The 12,045-nt window shown below is 43.1% G+C and overlaps 1 protein-coding gene and 1 long non-coding RNA gene across 4 annotated transcripts in view; one reads left to right on the top strand and one right to left on the bottom strand.

Annotated features, from left to right (window-relative positions):
• Positions 1 to 12,045, bottom strand: part of PCSK2 (proprotein convertase subtilisin/kexin type 2) — a 270,236-nt gene that overhangs the window by 148,837 nt on the left and 109,354 nt on the right. The window lies entirely within an intron of this gene.
• On the top strand, positions 4,263 to 7,704 carry LOC122237268. Of its 2 annotated transcripts, XR_006215606.1 has the most exons (3): positions 4,263 to 4,809; positions 5,908 to 6,008; positions 7,425 to 7,704. It is a non-coding gene; the product is annotated as an uncharacterized LOC122237268 (long non-coding RNA). The 2 variants fall into 2 exon arrangements; XR_006215605.1 differs by lacking the exon at positions 4,263 to 4,809 and having other exon boundaries at positions 5,834 to 6,008.

Genomic DNA, 12,045 nt, shown 5'->3' with positions numbered 1-12,045 from the left:
GAGAGAGACAGAGCATGAACGGGGCAGGGGCAGAGAGAGAGGGAGACACAGAATCGGAAACAGGCTCCAGGCTCCGAGCCATCAGCCCAGAGCCTGACGCGGGGCTCGAACTCACGAACCGCGAGATCGTGACCTGGCTGAAGTCGGACGCTTAACCGACTGCGCCACCCAGGCGCCCCTATTTTATTTTATTTTTGAGAGAGAGAGAGAGAGCTCGAGTGAGCGAGGGGCAGAGCATGAGGGAGAGAGAGTGTGGAGCCCAGAGCACGGCTCGGGCTCATCAGATGTGGGGCTCGAACTCACGAACCATGAGATCATGACCTGAGCCGAAGTCAGATGTTTAACCAACTGAGCCACCCAGTCGCTCCAAGGTGAAGCTGTTTTTCACTTAAAACCTCTGGAAAACCAAAGAGTGCCTGTGTGGCTGCTCTTCCAAAGTCCTAACCTTGAGAGTGTGCTGGCAGAAATGATTTCAGGCACAAATGTCTTGCTTGAATTGGTAAGTAATTGTGACAAGTTAGGTTGCCTCTGGCAAGTTATTGAACTTCTCCGGGTTTCTGTTTTATAAGGTGTAAAGTGAGAGAGACCCAGATGAAAGTCCACACCCTGGGAGCTTACCATGGACACACAACTATCTGCACTTGCAGCCATAAACATGAAGTGACTTATAATGAAGACAGGCATGGATATAATAACAACAGTAAACATTTACTGAATAACTGACCATGTGCTCTGCACGGTTCTCAGCATGCTCCAATTATTTAATCCCTATGGTTATCATCAACCCTATCTTACAGATACCTCGACGTGGGGGCTTGTCTGAAAGTACATGAGGCAGGATTTGAACCCTGGCTGTTTGGCCACTTCTAAATATGTCAAATAAGCATTACAGATAATAAATCCCCTAGAAATTCAGAGGGGACCATGGCATTTCCAGCTGTGACAACCACAGTATTCCTGCTCTCCTCACCCCTGGTACCCACCCTATCTCCATAGGCATCTCCAACATCCGGACACCCGGAGTGATGAGAGTGATATGACAAAACATGAATGAATGTGAAACATGAGTTTCTGTGAAATCAGTTGCATAAACATGGAGCATACATTATGGTGGCTCTCTTTCCCCTTTTCAACTTCTAATTTTGAAATAATACCAAAAAGTTGGAAAAACAGTGCATAGAATCCCTACATATTCTTCACTCACATTTTCCAAATACTAACATTTTACCCCATTTGCCTTATCATTCCCTCTCTCTCTCTCCACACACACACACACACACACTTTTTTCTGAATTGCCAGAGAGTGAGCTTCCAATGGTATGCTCCCATAAGTTCAAATATGACCATATGTGTTTCGTAAAACAACCACATTTTCTTACATAACCACAGTTCAATAGTGAAAATAAGGAAATTAACACTGATACAATACTATTATCCGATCTCCACACCTTGGTCAAATTTCGTCACTTGCTCCACTAATGTTCTCTGCGGCAAAAAAATAAGAAAGGTTCAGGATTCAATCCAGGATGATTTATATACCTTTCAAAGGGGAAAATATTGCAAATGTTCCATCTCCAGAGAAACCAGAGCCAAAGATAATATAAGACGGGGTCTTCTTTGTAGGACAGTGAGGACAGTGGCTAAACAGACCACAGTCAAACCCAACCATTGTTTTGACAGTAAGATAAAGGCACAGTTCACAGAACCAAGCACGGGGAGGCTATGGCAAAAAACACAGCAGGTCAGTGATCATGAACGCTGTACACAGCTGTGTTTCTTTGTGTTCGCAGAGATCCTTAGGTTCTTAAATTTTAAATTTTTTTTTTTTTAACGTTTATTTATTTTTGAGACAGGGAGAGACAGAGCATGAACGGGGGAGGGTCAGAGAGAGAGGGAGACACAGAATCTGAAACAGGCTCCAGGCTCTGAGCTGTCAGCACAGAGCCCGACGCGGGGCTCGAACTCACAGAGTGTGAGATCGTGACCTGAGCCGAAGTCGGCCACTTAACCGACTGAGCCACCCAGGCACCCCAGGTTCTTAAATTTTAGAAGCAGCATCAGAAACCTCTGGAAAGCTTGTTGAAACATGGACTACCAGGTTCCCCCCTTCCCCCCACAAATTCTGATTTAGTAGGTCTGGGGCGGGGCCTGAAAATGTTTATGTCTGGCAAGTTCCCAAGTAATGCTGGTGTTTCTGGTCCAGGGGGCCAGTGTGAGAACTACCACTCTAAGGTAAGGTATGCCAGCCAGATGAAGTTTCATCTGGGAATTTCATATGATGACTTAATCAATGACCTCCTACTTATCAAATCCGATGCCCTAGTCTCAATTCCATTGGACCCTGTGAAGAAGATGGATAGGGGGATATTTCTCTACTCGTTGGAGGCCTCTCGTTTCTACCAAGACACTGGAATGACTCCAGTTCACACTCAGGAGTATCGAGAAAGTTCTGTCTGTGTGTGAGGCCCCTGGAGTGTGCAATTTTTAATTCAGATGTCATTTGTGTTCCTCAGAAGTGCTTGCGCATGTGGCGATGATCTGAAAGGTGAAGCAAAGTTGGAAATTGCTATAGTATCTAAAAAATGTTTTTTGGCTATGTCATGTGAATTCAAGTATTAAGTCAGGGAACCATGTCCCAGACAGAACTGAATTTTATTCATCTTTGAATCTCTACATCTCAACTCTAGTATTTTATAGCTGTGTCACTTCAGAAGAGCTTCTTTACCTCTGTGTCTCAGTTTCCTCATTTATAAAAGAGGCATAACAGAATTCACTGATGGTAGATCACGTTATTGTTCAACAGGTAGTTATCGTCTGCCTGTTGGCCACCATTGTCGGGGAGCATGCTTGCCTCCCAAGTGACTTTGAACTTGGTCATACGACTTGCTTTGGCTAACAGAATGTGCGTGTAAGTATGGGGGCTTTAGAAAGCGTAGGCCTCAACGGCTTCCTTTGTTTCTGTTTTCCCTTTGGGAACTTCTGACTTCTGTCGGAAAATCCACTGGCCAAAAATAATTTAATAAGATAATTATTATTCAAGAACAAACTTGAACCCGGTCTTTGAAAGCCAGCTTCTCTCAAAGCCAGGCTTTGAGCCAGGACTGGCTGAGCCTACCCTAGTTCAACTGAACTATAGACAAACCATATATATGTTTATGAGAGCTAAGTGTCTATTGTAGACCCCTTCAAGTTTGTTATGCAGAAATAGCTGACATGCACAACCTTACAGGACTATTGTGAAGATTAAATAAATTAACAAGTGCAAAAGGTTCAGAACAGTGCTTAGCATGTAATAAACGCTCTTAAAGGTGTGAACTGTAACTATTATTACACCCAGTGCCTAGACCATTGGGAAGTTTTTGATATAGGAGACATTGAATGCTTCCCTGATGTCTAGTATTCCTTTCTTCTATGTCCTAACACCTAAGACCTGGGTCCTGGATTACACATTTGATCTTGACCTGATCACTTTATTTCTCTGAGTCTCTGTGACCATATATCTGATAGATTTGGACACTTCTACCAACCTCATAGGTTTTTTTCCTTTTCTTTTTTTCCTGCATCACATCATGGGCATAAAAGCACTTTGAGATTTTTATCTTCTCTTCAAGAATAAAAGCTATTCTGAGTAGATCACAGTAGACAGATCACTCAGTGTCCCCAAGATCTGTTTGCCTGATGCTCAGACAAGGACGGCATATACAGGGGTTTTCACAAATACCAGAGACTCTGCTGGGAGGGTACGGACTCTTACATTGGGTTTTCAAACTGGTCACAAAAGTCAGATTGACATTCTTTAATTGTACGTTCAGTTTTCACAAACCATTCTTTATGTATCAGGCAGATCACAGCTGAGAATAGAAGCAGCAGTGGGTTTCTCAACAGAAGACCTGGATTTAAGGGGTGGTTCATGGCTTAGCCTCTTGGTGATGGCCTGAGAAAGCCATTGAACTTCTGGGTAAAATGAAGGTGATGCTCATAAAAGCATAAACCATACAGGGTTATTTGAGAATCTGGTCATGCCAGCGCTGCTGTTGCTGGTGTAAGATGTATTTTTTTTTTTTTTTTTATAGTTTTGGAGGGAGTGTAAATTGGCAAAGCCCACGTGGAGTGTGGGCTTGAAGAGTCCATCTTACTCTAAAGTGAGCATCCTGTTTGAGCCAGGAATTCCATTCTAGATCTTTACATGGTCTTTGGGTTCTTATGACCCATTCTTGACCCTATTTTCCATTTCCTGCTTCTTCTCACTGTGGAGATAAAAATACAGTAGATGTTTACCCATCTTCCCTGTTACTAGGGAAGGACTTGTGACCTGTTCTGGCCAGTGAGGGGCATCTGAGAAACATCTTTTCCCCTCCACAAATACTGGAAGAGCCCCTTCTCACTTTTGAAGCCATCTCTCTGCTTCCTGTCGTTGTAGGCTGATGTACAACGATGTGCTCTCTGGACCGGTAGCAGCCATCTTGCAGCATGGAAGGGCTGAGAGCATTACAGAGACACCAACCTGGAACCTGGATTGTTAGCTGTTGGTCCAGCCCTGGAATCGGCAGCCTTGGCAATCCAGATTTTCTGTGACATGGCTCATTTAGGGCCTTTGTTATTTAGGCTATTGTTAGTTCTGTTACTAGCAGCAAAAGAGCCCTTAACCGATGTACCCTTTTACAGTCTCTCTCTCACCCATCTCCACACACACCATACGCTCAATGTCTATAGAAGGAAATATCTAGAGCGGCCTTGTCAAATAGGTAGCCATTGCCCGGTGTGTCTACTGAGCACTTGAAATGTGCTCAGTCTGAATTAAGGCATGCTGTAAGTATAAAGTACACAGTGGATTTTGAAGACAGTACAGAAGAGAATGTAAACTATCTCACTGCAATTTTATATTGATTGCATATTGAAATGATAATATTTGGGATATGTTGGGTTATATAAAAGATATTATTATTAAAATTATTTTCACTTTTTCTTTAGCTTTTTTTACATGTTTATTTTTGTTCTTGAGAAAAAGAGAAAGAGAGAGACAGAGCATGACTGAGGGAGGGGCGGGGGGTGGGGTGCAGAGAATCTGAAGCAGGCTCCAGGCTCCGAGCTGTCAGCGCAGAGCCCTTTGCAGGGCTTCAACCACGCACCATGAGGTCGTGACATGAGCTGAAGTTGGATGCTCAACCGACTGAACCACCCAGGCGCCCCTGTTGGCATGTAATTTTAGATATGTTTCAGAATATTTCAGATATTCCCTAATAATCCTCTGTAACTCTGTGGTATTGGGCATTATTTCTCCTCTTTCATTTCTGGTATTGTTTGAGTACACCCCCCTGCCTTTTTTTTTCTTTTTTTTTCTTTTTCTCTTTTTGATGAGCGTGGCTAAAGGTTTATCAGTTTTCTTGATCTTTGCTTAACTGACTGAGCCACGCAGGTGCCCCTCTTTTCCTTTTTAACAATGTGGGTATTTTATATTTTATAGCCATTTATGGCTCACATTCTATTGGACAGCACTGTTCTAGAAGAATAGATACCAAACTAATGATAATGGTCACCTCTGGGATATGGAAGAGAATAAGGGGCTTGACAGAGTAGGGGATATATATATATATATATATATATATATATATATTTCTTGAATTTTCTACAATAAGCATATATTTGTGCATTATTTCTGTGCGCTTTAGGAATCCGGGATAAGATTTAAAAAATGAATTAATATTTGCAATCATGCCTTGTCAATTGTAAAGTTGTGTACATGCTACTTGTTTAAATTTGATAATCATCTATTTTGGAACATCACTGCACTTGACTGTAAGTACCTGGTGTTTTAAATTTCTATAATATTAAATATTAGATAAAGCATACAGAGAAACACTCAGGTAGCCTTTGTGTAATGTAACAGAGTGTATCTTATTTTACCAGCAGAACCCTATATATAAAATGAACTTGCTTTTGAATAACTGGGGGCATATTTATGAGGCCAACATCAAGAAATGAAAAAGGTGACTTATAAAGATGTTAAGGTATTTTGGGGTTAACTCATATATTTTATTTTAAGGTATTTTGGGGTTAACTCATATATTATGAACAATACTTATGATAATTCTCTTTCCACTGGTAGAACATAGCAACTTAACAAAACATCCCAAATGTCGTCTTGGCCCTTGCCTTTTTGTGATGCCTTGGGAGGTTTATTTTTCTCCAAAAACCTCTGAGTCATTGAATTTCAGATTTAGCATTGATTTATTCCTTTTGAGAGTTTGCCAACTACAAAGATAAATTGCTTGGCCTAAGTGATTAAGGAAGAATAATGGTTTGCTTCTAGTCAACACTGTGTTTAGTCCTTCTTTATTATCTTTAATTAAAAAGCCAGCCCACGATTCTCCACCTGCTAATGGATCTGGATGGAGGACAAAGTAGCAACCGGGGTCCTGGAGACTAGCCTGGCTGTGGGTGGGGAGGGCAGCCCAAAGGGTGTCTCAGCAGCTCTGCTTGCTGGCTTCCTGCAAAGCTTTGATGAGTGACATTAGGTGTGTACCCTAGAGTCTTTGAGTGTTACTACATGACTTTGCACCATGGGAGCAGAAAGCCACGTGGTTTTGCTTCAGTGTCATCATTTTACTCACAGCTCAGCCATAGATTGGATGTGTGACGTTGGGCAAATCAATGTCCCTTTTGGATGCCATCTTCCAGGCCAGTAAAACAGAGTGTCGGTCTCAAAAATAATCTCCAAAATCTTTTCCAGCTTTGAACTCACCTTCCCCTTCCCTCCTCTTCCCTTTCCCTTCTGCATTATCTCCTTTCTCCAAATAAAACACGTGTGTTGTCTGACATTTAAAGCCAGGGTTAATTATCTTGTTAACAGATGTCCCTGTTACTACAATATATGTATTATATATCAAATTATGTATACTGTGTATATTTAAATTATGTGTAATATATACATTGTGTAATTTAATATGTTACATACATTACACATATGAATATATCGCACATAGTAAATTATATAGCTGTATGTTTAAATTACTATATAATTACATATAATACAAAATATTATATACAGTGATATATTATTTTATATATAATACAATCATGCATAAAATCATATACAATTATAAATATTATCACATAATTTATGTAAATATATATGTATGTGTACACATATATGTAGATTTATGTGTGTATGTATATGTATAAATACACATACATAGGGAAGAAGCTTTATTGTAGAAAACATACTCATAAACTCCCAAACTCTAACAACTCCTCTGGGATAGGTCAGAGAAAAAAAAGCAATCTAATTATATTTCCAATTTGTAACAAAACCTAAATTTAGCAATGCTTCATAAGCGCCGTTTGGAAATTTAATTTTAGAGAATGGCTGGTGAGCTTCCGTTCCATTTTGTCACCTTTGTTTTTCCATTTTCCTGCCACCCCAGGTAGAACCAGAACTCCTGAAAGGCTGAAGTAAGAAATCTTTGCTTGAGTTCGGTTTGTGATCCATCAGTAGAATGGCTTCAGGAGTAGAGTCAGACTTACGACTCAACAAATGCAGCCTGTTAACAAATCTCTTTTCAACACGGGTATAGTGTGCCTGTATCAAAGCATGATTTACTTGGATCTGTTGAGGCGGCAATAAATAAATTTGGAAGCACTGAATTGTATTAGAAAAACATGACTGAGCATTTAAAGTGAAATAAATGGTATGTTTGCCGACAATCTCTTTCTCATGCATTAATACGGAAAAACCGATTTACTCAAGAAATGGTAATAGAAACCAGCAAACACCTTAATTTGTGTTATTATCCCAGCCAATATAAAATTCAGGGAAGTGGAAATGGCACTGGTGGAGACCAGCAGCAGCAGCTGTTCCAAAACTCCATGGAGCATGGTCTACTTGAGGGATGCCATGTTGCCATGGCAGCCAGCGACTCCAGTGAGCAGTGCGCAACCTCAGACAGCTGGCTGTGCCCCTTGGGGTGCACAGCATTGGTCCTTCCTTGGGTATTTGGCAGGGTGGAGGTGGGGGCACGAGACCTAACATTTTGTTAAATCTTTGGAGGATACAGGATATATTCAGGTTGGTCCCTGCCTTCGGAGGACTTACAATTCATTAGGCCGAGACGCTCTAAGAAAAGCTATGTGGTTAGATGGTATAAGGGCTTCTGGCGTCCTGAGAAAGTGTCTTTGCTGAAGGCGGTAGCAGTCGAGGAGGCCTTCTTGGAAGGCAGTGGGATTTAAATGAGATCTTGAAGAATACATGAAATTGAGATGGACTTCCTCGATCCCACTGTCGCCGTGGAGTTTTCAGTTAGCTTGTTTCCAATCGTATTACTCCCAAACCACGGAGGTTGGGTGTTGGGTTTGGTGTTGACCCAGTCTGACTGATGTGCAGGTGAAGAAACGGAAGAAAGAGAAGGCGAGTGGAGGGCAGAGGTGCTGTGAGGAATAAGACTGCGGTGGCCTGAGGCTGCGAGGAGCCCAAAGGGAGGTGCTTGGGGACTGGGGTGGGCAGCTCCACATCCCTCAGGGGTGCCGGTGGCGGCTGTTTTCTCCTGACTGACAGGTGACTGGGACAAGAGCCCTCTCCACAAACACCCCACCCCTCCCTGAGTATATGTCTCAGGTGAGTATATCGCCGGTCCCAGAGTCTCAGACAAGGGGCTTCCCCCAGGCAGTAGCTCTGACATTTGGAAGACAGTAATCCGTTTCAGTACTTGATGAATCTCGACAAGGAGTCATTCTTGCTATCATAAACCGTACTCCATCTTTGACTGCTTTTTTGTTTAGGGAAACTTTTAATTTTAGAATAGTTTTAGATACACAGAAAAGTTGGAAGTACAGAGAGTTCCCATATACCTCATTCATACTCAGTTTCCCTATCATTAACATCTAATATTAGCATGGTACATTTCTCACAACCAAACATTATTATTAACTGAAGCCCATATTTTAGTCAGGTTTTCTTAGATTTTACTTAATGTGCTTTTTTTTTCCTGTCCCATTATCCCATCTAGAATTCCAAATTACATTTTACTTTTTTGTCATGTTTCCTTATTCATCTTGACTGTGACAATTTTCAGGCTTTTCTTGCTTTTCATACCTTGACAGTGTTGAGGGGTACTGCTTTTGGAAGGAATTTAAACCCACACACTGATTGAGGATATGATTGCCATTTGGCCATTTGCTTTTCTAAATGCATTTCGTCATTTACTTGACCTCGAATCTCGTGGTTGATTCATTGGCGGTCTTGAGTTTTCAGCCGTGCCTGTCTCCATACCCTTGCTGTGGCCTCATCGTGTACTTCTGTACCTCTTGGCTTTGTGTTTGCTCATCTGGCTTGTGTTGGCCAATGGCTTGTGGGAGAACTGACAGTGAGCCACAACTGAGCCTCGGGCTTACGAGGACCCCTGTGATTTCACTGACCTCTGCTTTTGTCATGGCCACGAAAAGGACATGGCTGGACTAGCCCACTGGTGTCAGGAGAAGGATGAGAGTTACAAGGGTCAGAGCTACCTTCAGCTGAGCCGGGCTTAGGTCAGCTCACTTCCAGCCAACTCAAAGATGAATGGACAATATTCGATGACTGTTATTTTTTGGCCTCTGAGCTGTGGAGACATTTGTTACGCAACAATAGTTAACTGATACATACCCTAGGGCTGAATACACTTAAGACTTAGAAACTTTTTTAAACAATTAGTTTAAAAATTTTTTTTTTTCTTTGGGAACATGTAATTAAGAGGCCCATGTGCCTCATTGGGTTATTCTAGTGTCTGTCATGAGAGGACAGGTGTCTCATTGAAAATCCGAGTTGTCTCCTCTCTGAGCCAAATGGACAATGTCTTCAGCTGATTGGCAACCTGTGATCTGGGTAAAATCTAAATGGAGCCGCTTAAGAATGAGCTCATTCATTCCTTCAACAGCTAATTATCAGGTGCCTAATATGTGTGGAGACTTCTGCCCACTGCTGATTGTATAGGAGAGAGCAATAGTGGGCAAAATCCTGGCCCCCGGGGAGCTGGCCTCATGGACAGGATGTGAGTAAAAATGCAATTACAAGGGGAATGCATTTCTGAAAGGAAAGCTGTTGTGAGGGATCTGACCTGTTTGTGTTCTCAGGAAAAGCTTCCCCAAGGAAGGCTGACCTGAATTCCGAAGAGGGGAGCATTCTGTGTAGAGAACAGCTCACTTCACAGCAGCACGAAGCGCGGAGGCTTCCTGGAGCCGCATCAAGCCCGATAGGGCTGGATATCAGGATAAGGAGGGGCCTGTGAGGCAGGAGGGGGCTGGCCCGTTTAAACACCCTGGTTATTTGGCAATGTGCCCCCTTTCCATGGTAGATACTGAAGTAGGGAAGAGAGTCCTCTCCTCACATCCTGTAGCATGCTTTTAAGCACGTCAGGCCTAGGGCACCTGGGTGGTTCCATCGGTTAAGCGTCCAACTGCAGCTCAGGTCATGATCTCGCAGTTTGTGGGTTCGAGCCCCGTGTTGGGCTCTGTGCTGACAGCCTGGAGCCTGCTTTGGACTCTGTGTCGCCTTCTCTCTGCCCCTCCCCCACTTGCTCTCTCTCTCTCTCTCTCTCTCTCTCAAAAATAAATAAACATAAAACAATAATTTAAAAAAAGCATGCCAGGCCTAATACTCTCTCTCAGGCTGTAACTTGAGATTGGGCCAAGAAGACACATGCTGGTTAGGGACTCTCCCATGGAAGTTGCTGGTAGCTGAGCATTAGCTGGTGGGGTCCAGACACTGGAATCTGGCAGCAGAGAGTGACCAGGACCAAGGTACGATGGCGTCTGTTGGGGTGTCCTACAGAGATTACCTTAACTCTGAATCAGTCTGGTTCTGTAAGAGAGGGCTTTCTAATGAATTGCTTTTCTGATTTGGGTGCTCAGATGATTTCTATTGGTAAAGCCAAGAACCCTGACAAGAACAGATGGGTTGGTGCCAGATCATGCCACGTCTTCCAGGCCAGATTAAAAATCATGACCTTTAGCCTAAGAGAACTAGAGGCCCATAAAGAAGTTTGAGGCAAGAGAGGAGACTGTCAGATGAGAGCCAGTACTTATAGCCTGGTGTCTCCGACTGAATTCTTCTAGCCGAAGATCCTAAGACAAGGAGCTGAGTGCAGACATCTTATTTTGGGAGGAGATCTCCGTAAGCACCAGTGGGAGAGGGGAGGCAGCCATAAAAGGTGAGTTATCAGCTGGTTACTACTGTGGGAAACTGGGGTCAGTTCATCTGGGGAGCTGTGGGAATAGTATAGAACATGTCTCAGAGCTATTTATCCATCTTTCCCATCAGTCATTGACTGATGGCTGCTCTGGGGAAGGGGGTATTCACTGTCCAGAACTTCCCATCAGTCCCGAGCAAGGGCTCCAGTGATCACGGAACCAGCCCAGGTGAAGAGTTGCAGATATTGGCAGTTGGAAGTCTCAGAATCTCTGCACTTAGAAAAGGTTAAAGCTGAGGGGATGTTGAGGTAGGTGGAGGAGGGACACAGGCGTGTACACTCACCCGGAAAAACACACCATCTGGTCCTTACTGCTCGCAAGGTGCAAAATGCTATCCTAGGTTGAAGGCTATAGAAACAAACGACAATGGGTGCCCGGTGGAAGACCAACCAGTTGATTCAAGGAATAACAAACCCCAGTTACTTTCTTTTTGGTCCCTATTATAACTCATTTCTGCTTTACAGGAAAGCCCAAGCTCTGCAGGAGAGAGAATCTTGGCTCATCTTCATAGCTCTGTAACCTTGAGCGTGTTACTTAACCTCCCATTCCTGGAGGTTAGAACAGGATGCTAGAACCTGATTCCAGAACAGAAGACTGTGCACCAACAGCATTCGTTTGCTTGGGCTGCCATAACGAAGTGCCACAGACTGGATGGCCTAAATAGCAGAAATTTATTTTCTCAAAGCTCTCGAGGCCAGAAGTCCAAGGCCAAGATGTTGGCGGGTGTGATTTCTTCTGAAGCCCCTCTTCTTGGCTTGTAGTTCACCATCTTCTCCTGTCTTCGTGTGGTCTTCCCTCTGTGCATATCTGTGTCCTAATCTCTTC

This window comes from Panthera tigris, chromosome A3 (genome assembly GCF_018350195.1).
Source record: "Panthera tigris isolate Pti1 chromosome A3, P.tigris_Pti1_mat1.1, whole genome shotgun sequence".
NCBI lineage: Eukaryota > Metazoa > Chordata > Mammalia > Carnivora > Felidae > Panthera > Panthera tigris.
The sequence above is the reverse complement of the archived record's forward strand: the minus strand, read 5'-3'. Positions and strand labels throughout refer to the sequence as shown.